The 14,460-nt window shown below is 38.8% G+C and overlaps 1 long non-coding RNA gene across 1 annotated transcript in view; it reads left to right on the forward strand.

Moving 5' to 3' along the window:
• LOC125614383 overlaps window positions 1–14,414 on the forward strand; it is a 47,236-nt gene extending 32,822 nt beyond the window's left edge. Inside the window, exon 6 of the long non-coding RNA XR_007344987.1 lies at window positions 14,240–14,414. This is a non-coding gene — a long non-coding RNA (uncharacterized LOC125614383). The remainder of the gene's footprint in view (window positions 1–14,239) is intronic.
• Window positions 14,415–14,460: the final 46 nt, after the last annotated feature.

Consider the following 14,460-nt stretch of genomic DNA (forward strand, 5'->3'; position numbering starts at 1 on the left):
CCCCCCATCTCTCTTTTTGCCTAGAAGAACCTTGTTCTATCTTCAGCATCACAGTGCCCTACCCAGGCTGCTTGGGTCACTCTAGTTTGACAGTGACCACTGACCCCTGATGCCTTCCTGTCTTCTTTTATTTGAAAAGTATGATGGTGTTTTTTCCTAGGTTCTTTCACTAAAATCTTCAGAAGTGCTTGGTACAAAATATCAAGGAATAATAGTTCACATACCTTGGGAATCCCAGGCAATTTGGATGTCTGTCCAGAACAAAGTGAGGTTTGAGGACCGTTTGTATCAGTATCTTACTCTGATTGAGCAAAAGTGCCATAGACGGAGAGACTTAAACAAAAATTTTTTTTAATACAGGGTGGGGGCTGGGAAATCCAAGATCAGGGTGCCAACAGTTTCAGCATCTGGGAAAGATTTACTTCCTGGTTTTCTGATGATCACTTTGTCCTTATATGGCTTTTCTTCTGAGCAAGCATGGGGAGGGACAAGGAGAAAAGGGGGAAAAAGGAAAGGTGAGAGAGGGAGAAGAAGGAAGAGAATGGACATGCTCTCCTACTTCCTGACATAAAGCCACCAATCCAATCTTGATTAGAGCTTCATCCTTATGACCTCACTTAATATGAACTACCTCCTAAAGGTCCTATCTCCAAATATAGTCTCAATAGGGGTTAGAGCTTAAATACAAGAATTTGGTTGTATGTGTATGGGGGGTGCAATTCAATCCATAACAATCAACACCCATAACAATACACACCAAAGGATGCTGCTACTGAGATAGGATCTTGCTAAGTTGCCCAGGGTGACCTGGAACTTGTGACACTTCTGCCTCAGACTCCCAAGTAGCTGGAATTACAGGTGTGCACCACCATGCCTGGCTTATTACTAAGTTTTAAAGGGTGTCTCTAGTTCAGAAAGAGAAAATTCACATGTTTTCACTGGCCAGGCTTTTAAGTAACTATAAATATGTAGGATTACCAGAGATGATATAAATAGTGCTTTGTAGAACTTACAATCATTCAAAAACATACTTTAAAAAGAACACTCCATTGGCCAAATGGTCTACAGACTGCTTCCATCTGAGGCAACTGGTTTTGTAATCCCTTTTCTAGAACAACTATTTTAAGATTTATCAATAAGTATATACTTTCCCTTCCACTCACTTTATGGGTTTTTGCATTTCAACCACAATTCCTTTTACTCTTCCTCTTTCCACTCTTAATTGGCATTGCTTGATGTTGCTTTTTGAGCATTTTTAAGGATTGGTATTATTTTAAAATGTGTGTCCTCTATAAGCAATCAGACTCTATCCTTTCAAGGACAGGGACTGGGCCCTGTTTCTTTTGTCTTCCCTCAATGATGTTTAGTTTGGTGTGCAGTTCACACTGGGCACTTGGATGACTAATTGACTCCCTGTCAGGACCAGCACAGTACTACAGAAGAGAAGTGAGTTCACTATAGCTGAGATTTGGAGATAAGGACCACTTCCTGTGTGATCAGCATACAGTTTCTCCTAGTTTGGGGAAGGCAAGACATAAGATTTTATGTATTTATTTTTAAAGAAATATTGGATTTTTTTCTAATACTGGAACACAAACCAGACTTATTCCTCTGCTATTGTTTGAATTTAGCAGGATGTGTTTTGTTTGCTGCTTCTGGACATACTAGATCTGCTATTTTTAGTGTTCTTCATTAAATGGATTGTTGATATGTAAATATACAAGTTGCTATGCAAAATTGCCCTAATTTTCTTGTGAACTTTTTTCCTGCAGCTTGTAGAAAGGCATTATGTTAGTTCTTCACATTCAAGAATATTTTAAGTACTTGGAGCTAAATTGTGCTAAACCAATTGTCAAAACTTGGGAGTGTACCATAAAAGAAAATTGATACAGATAAAATCAACCTATTTGCATGGTTTATTTATATGTATGCAAATATATCTGTATGTGGCATAGATATATGCACACATTGTGTTATGGCTAAAGATTCAACTGGAGTTAATGACCATACACAGGGAAAAAACTATTAGCAAATTAATTAAGAACCTGTCTGTCTTGCTATTGTAAAATGAAGCAGTTGTTAGCTTAAAGAGGAGTTCTTTCCCTCACTGAGTATTGTGATTCCATAAAATATTCACTGACCTCTGTTAGAGAAGAGACTTCTGTTTAAATCAAAAGATTGTAGATGAATAGTTTATAATGAATGAATAGACTACAGAGGAGTGTAAACATGAACTGAATTAAATGCTCTTTTGATTATGATTCCCTGCTTATTCATTGGTTCAACAAGTGTTGATTGATTATAAAACCTTCTATGTGCCAGACACAGTACTGGGCACATGGAGAACAAGAGGATTATAGGAGTGTTCCAGACATCCATAGTCTTTGTCTTCTTGAAATTTGAATTAATTCTAAGTTCTAGCATTTGTGTGCATATATTTGCATATTATAGTAATTACAACAATTTTGCATGTTTTCTTAATATAATTGAAAAGATAGAAGATGCCTTGGAACGCTATTGAACTTATCCTTTCATTCTTCAGATAATTGGAGGAAGGGAAGTTATATGTTACATCAGACACTATTGATGCCCCTGCCCCCAATTCTTATCTCCTGGGTATTCACCATTTCTGGGCATACCCAGCTAATACTTTCAGCTGACACTCATTGCCTATGTGCTTTTTTTGGTCTCTAGAGTTCATAGAATTTGTGCTAGGGGGTTAATACCCTCTCCCTCCAGGTAATTAAACAGCCCTCAACTAAGTACTGAGGGAAATTGATGGATTAAACCCCCCAGCTCTCTGTAGTATCTCAGAGTTCCCTGGTGGGTTTGAGCACAGTTACCCACAGTGATGACCTGCTCAGGAATTCATATATGCTGACTTACTTGTATGCCACACTTCCTTGATTTCCTACCAGTGCTTCTTGGAATCACCTCCCAAATATACCACTTACACTCATATTCTTGTCTCAGCTTCTGGGGAAACACAGCCTGTCATGTGTCAATCCTTGGCTATCCAAGAATACACGATGGAATTGTATGTTCAAAATCAAAATAAGGGCATATTTACTTTGAAAATTACATATAATGTGGAATATATTCCTTGATGAAATATAATAGATACTGTATTTTCATCAAGCATTTAGATGCAAATGATTAACTAATTACATGTATTTGGGAAAGCCCTTATCTTTGAGAAAAAGTGAAATTCTTCTGCAATTTGGATAACAGAACTCCACTTTTGGCCTGGCAGTTTCACAGTTTTTATGTATTGCAGTTTTAAGAAAGCCATCTGGTACATTTTAATATTATGGAAACTTGTTTTAAAATAGGGCCACCTTTCATCATCTTTTCTCACTCCTTCTCTCCTCCTCCCTGTGACCAAGGTGTTCCTGGGATAATGATAAAAAATTGGGCTGGGTGGTTACAACAGTCTAAAACTCACATTCCTTTCTGTTCATTGCTGCTTTCTGGCATCTACAGCCTGTGTCTGTTTTTCTCTATTTTGAATGGAGACTTACCTCTAGTTTATTTATAGACATTGTGTCCAGCATTTCCCTTTGCAGCTTCATAAACCCAGTGCATATATTTCTCTCTTTATTTTATTGGTGTTGAGGAAGTCATCTGATTTTTATCAGACTTAGGCTGTTCCTGTCCATGAATAATGTAATGTGGGAAACGAAAATAGACAGGCAACAGAACTGTTGGGCTTATGGCAGAACTGAGGAGAACTTGGAACATGAACTTTTTATACTGGAACATTTTTTATATGTGTGCCAGAATTCAGTTATCATTCCCATCTTAACATCATTCTTCCATCTAACCACCTGCAAGTCTTAAGTTTCTTTCCATTTGCGAGCTTGAGGCTGGCAATTTCTGGGAGAATGAAGGTTGCCTTGAAAGGAAGCACAGAAAAAAAAAAAAAAAAAAAAAAAAAAGAAAGCAAGCATAGAAGGGCCTCTCTGATTACAAAGGGGGACTTGGCTTTGGTTACCAAGGCTTCAGTTATTAGGATTCTCTGTCTTCTGCTTCAGTTGATTGTCTGGATATGTGAACACTTGCTAATTCTAACAAAGGTTTTGGTTCAGGATGTTTGCCTAGACTTTGGATGTCAGATATCTGTCTATCTTTATTTCTATGTCCACTGTACCTACCTCCTTTGCTACCTACTATGAATTCTTGTGCATAGTAGGGTTTGAATACATGTTTCTCAAATATCAGATATATTTCCTGACTCTCACTTGTTGATCCTTGTATGGCTTTGAAGATCTGAGAGCTTGACTTCTGATTCCAAACTTTGTCCTGAACATGGGCTCTTGAGTAAATTCATAGGGCTGAGAAGCTCTTTTACCTGGACCTTTCCCCTGTATATCTAGCCATGCCTTCGTCTCTTGGAGTTCTAGTTCCTTATTTTGCACCATGAGTTACTGACTTGCTGTAATGCTGACAGTACAAGGCAGATAATGTAACTAGAATGTTCACACTAAGGGAGCAAGTTAACAAATCAAAGATCCACGATCCTGTTTACACTTTTATTTTGAAGGATAATTATGCGTTTGCTTAAGTAAGACCCTATGCATTGAGTGCAGATGTCAAAGCAAGAAAGTGTTGACTAAGACTGGGTTCCTGCTGTGAAGTGCAAGATGTGTAAAATTCTAGCATATGTGCAGAAATTTAAACCCATCATTTACTGACAGGCAATAATTACTTTAATGAAGTCAGGAGACTATTTCAAACAAGCAATTAGACTTAACAATGAAGTTGTAAACAGGACCCTAATTAATGAATTTTCAAAATGTATTTTCAACCTCTGCAGTTGCTATGAACTATAAAAAGTATGTGAATAACTAATATTTACTGAGTACTTATGTTATACTAGGCATTGTGCCAGGCATGTTGGATATATTATCTCATTTAATTCTTATAATACTGTGAGGTAAATACTGCATTACTCCTATTTTGTAGATTAGGATACTGAGAATCAGCAGTAAGAAACTTTGTCCAAATCACAGATCTGTGGTAGGTCTGTGATTGAAATACGGCCTAGTTTGACTTTGGAAATCAAACTCTTAACCAAGCACTATATTGCTCTAACCTATATACTACTTGTATAAAACTACTTCCTAAGTGCGTCAGTCAGGATATGCCAAAGGAGAACATGACATAATCAGATTAGTATAATTTGAACAGGGTCTATTCATAAAGCAACTCTTTATAGAGGTACGGGTATAAGGGACCCACAAGGAGTCGCATAGCAATAGCAAAAGAGAGCCAAGCTCTTATCTCTAAGCCAAAGGGATAAGAGGAGAGATTAGTATCTCTAAGATGAAGTGGTAAGAGGAGGGAGCAATTGTTGGCACCCAGAAGGAGAGGGCCTTGCACATAAAACTGACATAAGAGGGGCAGTGACTTTTGGGTTAGGTAGAGGAGCAGAGCAACAGGCCAGTGCAACCTCTCAGCATTAAATTCCCTGACCTTATTTTCTCCTCCCTTTGGTCTTGTACTGGGCTCATGGTTGGCCAAGTCTACCCAGAAATCATGGTAAGGAGCCAATTGATAAGGTGCATTTAGGTCAGCTTTGCAAGGCAGAGAGCAAGGTTAAGGCTTGGAGTGGCTCTAGAAGGGCAAATGGAAGTTACCCATCATACCATGTGTTTATCATTCTCATCTGCCACTGTGTTCTGGTCAACTTCAAGTAGCTTTTCACAATTTTCAACTAAGCAGAGAATATAAACCATTCACCAAGTGGGATTTTTCTATGTTTATAAGTGATCATAACAGAATTTTCACTTAATGTTTCACAACCATTAGATGATGCAGACCCTATTAACTTTCTTGAGTTTAACTCAGAGTTAACTTGGGATGTGTCATACTATAAGTCTTCTGTGGATAATATTTCTGTTAATGATAAATGTTTCTAAAGTATTCCCATACTTTTCACTTTTAAAAATATATTTTTTTTACTTGTAGGTAGACACAATAGCGTTATTTTATTTATTTATTTATGTGTCATGCTGAGGATCGAACCCAGTGCCTCATGAGTGCTAGGTGACTGCTCTACCCCTGAGCCACAACCCCAGCTCCCTGTACTTTTTATTTTTATCTTTCACACCTCAAGACTTTCCTATCTCTGTCAAAAATCTCCTAAACTGGAAAACAGGGGTCATCTTTGTCATATCCATCTTGGCATTGACATCTAAAATCAAGCCAGTCATTGATTACAGTTAATTCTTCCTCTAATTTCTATTATATCCCTAATCTCTCTCTCTCTGGTATTGTAAACACCCTAATATGAATCTTTTATCACATCACACCTGGATTTTAGTGACAGCCTCTTAATTGCCATGTGGATTTTTGTTGGGGTTTTTAGGCCCCCTCTCCTCCTGACCAGCGGGAGAAGCGGGAAAAGCACGCCCCACCAAGAGGAGCCAAGAAAGGTAAAGGTCGACTGGCCGCCCACACCCAGCCCTCCCTCGCGGGAGGGCAATCAGACGTGTAAGGGAGAACAGTCAAAGCAGGATCTCATTCATTGAGGAAGTACACATAGTTTATATACTGCACAGGAGCCAATCAGAATAAAGGTCAGAGGGGTGGAGCAAGTTCACGTGTACACCCATCCCATAGTCTGTAAGGGAAGGCACAAGCTGTCCATGAGGGCGGAAGAGTCCCGGACCTATCCTGGAGGTGGCCCGCCTTTTCCGTCACCACCCACAGCACTGTCTCCTGGCTGATCACCAGGAGCTGTCCCAGCCACATGTGTGGCCCCAAGACCAGGAAGTGGGCAGCCACGCCCTACAGATTTTATTAGATAGTAATTCTGAACACTTTCAGAAAACTTCAATACATCTCCAATATCTACAGAAACAGGGCCCTACAACTTGGCATAGCACTCAAACCCTTCCATAATTCGTTTGCCATTTTCTTTGTCCAACTCCTCTCTTCAATTTCACCAAGCTACTTTACACTAGTGACTCCTTCTGCCCTGAAATGGTGGTATGTATTTCCCATTAATATGTTGGCTTAAGTTATTCCTTCTTATACTCACATCTTTCTTCCTTGGTTATCTAAATCATATCTTTTATTTTGGTGAACTCAGTTGTCAAGAAGGTCTTCTGCATTCCAATACTACTTATTATCTACAAATAGTTATAGTAGCACTAGTACCTATATCCCAGGTGTGTGTGTGTGTGTGTGTGTGTGTGTGTGTGTATGAATTTTTTACAGTAATGCTTGGCACATAGTAGAATCTCAATAAATTCTAGCTATCAAAATTATTTATGATTGCTATAATTCTTTTGGAACTCAATATAGTACTTTATATTATTTTTTGCTTTGCATATATATAGAGTGTACCCCCTAATTATGGTATTTTTAAATCAGTTGCTGTATTCTCAACATCTAGCACAGAGACTGGCTAATAGTGGGTCTGAATCAATGCAAATTGTGTGGTAAATGATGATGAGGAGGAGGAGGAGAAGGAGAAGGAAGAGGAGGAGAAGGAGGAGTGCTATTTTTTTCTCTCCTTTTGGAAAGTCACTGCAATATATATCAATTGATAAGATTGTTGATTGTATTATAGGCTGGTAAGTACTTTAGAGATGATTCAATTCCCCACCATCATCTTTTAAATTGTACAACTGAGGCTCAAGGGAGAGAAAGAATTTTCCAAAGCCACACAGTTGTCAGGTAATGAAAAAGTCAGGGCTGGAACTGAGAATGTATTTCAGGTCAGTGACCTGAACAAATATTTATTGATCACATATTATGTATCTAGTATTATGTGTGCTGTTGGAGACATATCTATGACCAAGATAAACTATGTGCCTTTAGACCATTTACTTTTTAATGGGAGAAATAAATAAACTTATAGGCAAACAGAAACAGTGACAAATGCTATTAAGGAAATAAAAGAGAAATGGAAAAAGCTAAGAGAGTGAAGAGGTAGGTGACTTAGTTTTCTGAAGTGATAGTTAAATGATGACAAGGAGACTACCAAAGGAAGATCTGGAGAAAGATGGTTATAGACATAAGGAAGAACTCTTGCAAAGGTCCTGAGGTAGGAATGAGTTTAGTGTGTTTCAGGAAATGACATGTGGCCAGTGCAGGGAAACGGTGTGGCTGACACAGTACTAGGATTTGAGGTCAGGAAGCTAGGCCAAGTCACACAGAGCTCTAAAGTTTATAGTAAGAGTCTTTATTTTAATTTTTGACCCTGTACATGTTTTAAAATGTTCATCCAGGCTAATGTGTGGAATAGTAGTGGAATAGTAGTCTGTACACAGAAGAATAAGGATGTGTCAGAAAAATTAACCAAAACTTAAAGCCAGGCAAAACAGATTATCAAGCCTTTTTTCAGTACAGTACTGACTGGGCTTGATTTTCTCTTATTTGGACTATTTTACAACTCTGTCAAGACAGAGGTTAACTCATAGATCATAGCTTAGTAGAGAAGCAAATAATTTTTTGATATTTCTGTTGTAATGAACAACTTCAATGGCTATCAATATGACCTTCTTGGATATTAACTATTATACTAACACAGAAATCATATTCTAACATAACATAAATATTCTTATATGTTCTTTCCAGTTTTAAAATATTACTTGTTCCTGCATTAGTTAATGAATTTACCAAAATCTTTGGCATATGTCCATGAGAGTCATAATTTTGCCTTTTTGAACATTAAACTTTAACAAATGAAAGCAGAGAGAACAGTAAAATGACAGCTTCAGTATCCAGTAGTCTCTGAAGAGAATATAGGGGTATAACAGTAAGCTTTCTTCTTATATTAAATGTATCTTACACATTAATTTTGTCTAGCATTGTAACATCTGTAATAAAATTTCATGATGACACTCATGTAACTGTGCATGTGCCAGATGCTGATCTAAGCACTTTACATATATTAAGCCACTTAATCCTCACAAAATTCCTTATGTTAATAATAGTGTAATAACACTCTTAGGGCACCCATGTTACAAATGAGGGATCTGATGTACAGAGAAGTTAAATAAGTTGCCCAAGATCACACAGCTACTACTAGCAAAGTCAAAATGTGTCAAGTCTCTTCTGTTTCTCACAGATGAGTACCAATCTTCTCACCATGCTTCCTCCCATCTCTCTCACACACATATTTATATTTTGAAAACAAATATGCAACTATTCATGAAGCATACTAAAAAATTACCTAATGAGGTAGGATCATGAAAATTTGGGATCTACTGATCTAAAACTTAGGTACTATATTTGTTAGCATTAACTAGAGAAACAAAACTAATAGGAGATTGTGTGTGTGTGTGTGTGTGTGTGTGTGTAATAAGTAGTTGACTCATGTTGACTCATATGATCATGAAAATTAAGAAACACCAAGATCTTCACTTAGCAAACTAGAGGCTGTAGATCAGGAGAACCAATAGCATAAGTTCCAGTCTGAAAGCCAGGAGGTTCCATACTTGGGAAAAGTTGATGCTTTAGTTCCTATCCAAAGGCAAGAACAGGACTGATATCCAGACCTGCAAGAGGTCTGCCAGGATGAATCCCCTCTTATTGGAGGGGCAGGCTTTATGTTATATTCAGACCTTCAAGTAATTGGATGGGGCCACTCATATTGGGGAGGTCCATTTGCTTTTCCAGGTCTATCAGTTCAAACATAAATCTCATCCTAGAATGACATACCCAGAATAATGTTTGACCAAATGTTTGGGTACACTGTGGCCCTGTCAAGTTAAAAAAAATTGACCATTACAAGTAAAATCTTTTATTAGTTAAACCTCTGTTGATCCTTCTGTGCTGCTGTGAAATTATATCCTTACTTTGGAGCTGGAGTATAATTGTATCATTGAGGTGGTAATAGACTTTTCAATCATCAGAATTTTCTGTATATGCTCATAGTGTACCCTAAGCTACAGTCTAGTCCTGGGATACTTGATGATACTCTGTGCCCTGTTTGTTTGTTTGTTTTTCAGGGGTGGGGCTTGAACCCAGGGCTTCACACACCCTAGGCAAGTGTTCTACCACTGAGCTACAGCTTTAGTCCCTAACAATAGTCTGTACTCCTAAGTGCTTTTAGATCTCTAGCTTTTTGAAAATTGTTGTATACCAACCAACTTTGCTAATTAAATCCTGGTCTTAAAAAAATACAGAAACAAAGCATTGTTGAAGCATTTTTGAAATGAAATACAACAAATGGCTCTAAAAAGAAAGCGATTTAGAAATCTGGATTTCCTCATTATATTTTTTCAACGGGGGGAATACCTTAAATTACATGCTTGCTCACCTTGATCAATGAGGAGTTCTGCTTGTTAAGTAAGCACAATTTCTAATTGTATTTATTTTCTTGTGTGATGCTTTGTCGAAGCAGGGTGAATTTGAAGGCTAAACTATTTGGAGGCATGTGTCATTTCAATTGTTTTACCAAAACCCTTTTTATTAACTCTGCTTCTGAACCTGTTGTGTTCTTTAAAAGATTTGCAGATAGGAGATATAAGAAAGACACCAGGCAAAGGTCAGTGTGGGTGGGGGCATGGGGATTTCTGCTCAGCAATCCTCGGTTCCATTGTCTGTGCAGTATGGTAGATGGGGAGGGGCACGTATCATTGCCAGGGTGCAGACAGAGCCCCAGAGCTATAAGGTCAGCAGGAGGAATCAAGGCCCAACACCAGTGAAGATAATTAGTCTGAGCCTGTGATCTTTCACAGTCCCCTGTTGTCTGCTTTCTGTATATGAAACGGGTATGTGGAGTATGGGGGTGGCTGGGATAGAGGCAAAGAGGCTTCATATAATGCAATGTGTTTGGCCCTAGCTGGCCCAGAGGGGAGCGCTGAGGAAATTTCACTGAAAAAATATCAGGAAAGGGGGAGAAAGGGTGTTTGCAGAATGGCAAGCAGTGAAGCCTTGTCAGGGAAGCCAAAGTTAGAACAAAAGGGGAGATCTTGAACTCTCTGAAATGTTCCGAGTGCATCTCATTTGACATAATCACCCCCCCCCACACACACTACACACAAAGGCTTGTGCTGCTCTTTTGCTCCTACACCCTAAAGATAAGTATGTTGTAGTACACTGAAGCTCATGGGACCAGGGAAGATAAGGTATGCTGGGAGAGTCTGCACAGAAGATCCTACAAAGTGGAGTTTTCTGAATAACAAAAAGCAAAGAAAATAATAGACCAAACACAAGGAATGGGGCAGAGCACAAGAGCCCCATACCATGGAAAGAGAGATGCAGGAAAAAGCATATAAAGCAACTGTGGTTTCTCTTAAAGGGAGATTTTGCTTTATTTTTCATCTCTCAAAAGGTGTCAACTTAAGAAAACCTCACAGCTCCTTGTGGGCTGCTCGCTCTCAAAGGGAAATGAATTATTTAGGAGTGTGATGAATAGTTCATCAAACCTCTCTCCAACAGGGTTGCTGCTTAGGCTCAGAGTAATTGGCCAAGAGCAGAAGGGGGGCAGGCCCTTGCCTCAGTGATTCTTTCTTCTGCCCCTGGAGGGAGCCATGAATGGGAGGGTGAGGGTGACTGCCTGCGGTGGATCTTTCCATCCCAGATGGAAGAACAGAGAGAGGCAGAAACGAAAACGGAGGTCATTCCCAAGACAAGCCTGCAGGAGGAGCCAGCACCCTTCAGTGGAACAAGCTCTTATATAAACGGAGGGTTCTTACCTGGAAGGGCTGGAAGTAGCCACAGATTCAGCCCTAAATCCCAATCTTCCATCTGTTTTCCGATTGGGCAGGCATCAGGTGCTCCCAGGAAATTTTAGCCTCTGCTCTCCCTATTGCAGGCCCTGTTTTTTTTGGGTCTGTATAATACAAGCATGTGGAACAGAAAGAGATGTGTGGTGCAGCACCCAGTCACAAAGCTGTGCACCCAAACCAGTTTCTGACAACCTTGTTTTGCCCTCCATCTTCCCCCCTTTCCCCACCTCCACATACTTAATGGAAATGGACAAAGGTATAATCCAAGTTTATCAAAACGGTCTGCAAACTGAAGAGGCTGCATCTTTTCAAATGTAAAAAAGAAAAGCCTGATCTATTTATAAAATCACTGTCAGAATGGAGGAAAGCAGACAAAAACTACTCCTAACCTCAGCTCTATCAGTACATGAGGTGAGAAGCAATATAATATACTGTTCCTTTTGTGTTGCCAAATAAGGGTTCAAATCAGGGCTCTGCTCCTAAACTGTTTGACTTTGGATCCTTTATACAACCTCCTTGAGCCTCAATTTCCCTTTCTGCAAACTGGAGATGGTAGTACATATCTCATAAGGTTGTTGTGAGAATTAAATGTGCTAACTTTTGTGAAATGCTTAGCATGTAATAAGCATTTGATAAATGTTAGCTGTGGCTGTTGTTATTTATGTTATTACATACTTACACATTTGTCATGGATTACATGGGAAACCCAGCAGAAGAATTTGAATGGCTCTGGTAAAATCTGCTTCTTACTGTTAGTTAAAAACATTCATGTATCCAGGTCATACATCATATTTCTTCTAGAAATGGACAGCTTTTCTTATGAAACTACAGTTGCCATACTAATGATCTCTCCCCACACCCTAGCCCATCTCTCCCTCCCTCTAACCCTCTTCTTTCCCACTTTCCTTCCCTTCCTCTTTCCTTCTCTCTCTCTCTCTTCCTCCCTCTATCATTTTCTTTCCCCTCCCCTTCCTCCTTATCTGCTTCTTTCTCTGCCTCACTCTCTCCATTTTTTGCCTCATCTTTTCCACCTTTTTTTCCCTCCCTCCTTCTCTTGTACCCCTTGAGTTCTGGTGTATTTTTTCTGAAATGTTGTGAAATGTCTGCTTTATTACAAATAAGTTCTGTTTTTAAAAGATTTGCATTATGTTATCAAGTTCAGTCGCTACAACTTTATTATTACCTGCCATTCCAAACCTAACTTTGCTTCACAGAAAGAAGAATAATTTAACTATACACATATACAAACAATAAGTGTCTCAGTTGGCTTCTGCTCTTCCAAAAGATTTTTAAAATCATTTGGTGCAATCATTCCTAATAAGTTGCCCACCAGCTCTGAGACAGATCTGTGAAAAACAGCTACAGACATTTTACTCAAAGTAACAGATTAAGATGGTAAATATGATAAATCCAAGACCTACCTTGCAAAGTTAGCAATGAACTAATATGATCTTTTACCATTGTTTGGAAATTTTCTGCGTAGGGGCATGTTATATCTTCAAGTAAGTGACAAAAGTTGCAAATTTTAGGCCTCCATATGCAGAAAGCTCAAAGTCAGTTGCAAAAGGCTCCTGGCAATTATAATTGGCTGTTCTCTGCTCAGTGTCACAGGCATTCTGTTTTCTGTGGCTGGGGGACAGCAAGCTTCATGTCAGCTAGAGAGCCTAGGGTAAGATCAGATCACCCTTAGGTTTCTACATGAGAGAAGCAAGCTCTCTGACCAGAAGCCTTCCAAAACCTAATAGGTATGGCTGTGTGTCCATTTATTTATTCACCTAATGTTTGTGCCTAACATCTATGGTATTTTGGGACTATAGAATGGGAATATAGAAAGGACTAAAACATGATCTCTTATGATGAGGGAGTTTACATAGTAGTTAAGAAGCAGGTACATGCAGTGATTTTAAATTAAGAGGAAAATACTGAATCTGTCTACCAAAGTGCTGTGGTAGGTCCTCCACGCTATCTTTAATTTTCTCACCAACTTTATTCAGAAAAAGAATTTGTTTTGCTTTCCATAGCTGTTTAGGACAAAAATAAGAATAAAAATAATTACTTTTGGGGTTCTGGCTTTGTGCCACACATTTATACAAATTGCCTCATTTAATCCTTATGGCAACTGTATTAGTCTGCTGAGCCTGCCATAACAAAACACTCTAAACTGGGTGGCTTAATCAACAGAAATTTATTTTCTCACAGTTATGGAGGCTGGGAAGTCTAAGCAGCCAAACAATTCAGTTTCTGGTGAGATCTATTTTCCTGGCTTACAGAGGGCTTCTTTCTAATTGTGTGCTCAAAAAGCCTTTCCTAGGTGCCTGTGTGTGGGGAGGGGGATGGAAAGGACAATAACTTTCTCTTCTTATAATGCCACAGTTCTATCAGATCAACTGCTTATTATCTGACTTAACCTTAATTATCTTCTAAAGATCCTCTCCCCAGATAGTCACATTGGAGTATAGTCCTCCAACATATGAATTTAGCAGGGAGACATAATTCAATCCGCAGTAGAACTATATGCTTTAGATGATGATTTTATTTTCATTTTTCAGATGGGGAACAGAAGCTCGGATAGGCTGAATGACTTCTTCAAGATTGTACAGCTAAAAATTGTAGCAATAAGTTTACTAAAAGACAACTGCTGGGTTTGGGTTGTGGCTCAGAGGTAGAGCACTTGCCCAGCATGATGAGAAAATGTGTTTGATCCTCAGCACCACATAAAATAAAATAAAGGTATTGTGTGTATGTATATATGTGTGTGTGTATATATATA

This window comes from Marmota marmota, unplaced genomic scaffold (assembly GCF_001458135.2).
Source record: "Marmota marmota marmota unplaced genomic scaffold, marMar, whole genome shotgun sequence".
NCBI lineage: Eukaryota > Metazoa > Chordata > Mammalia > Rodentia > Sciuridae > Marmota > Marmota marmota.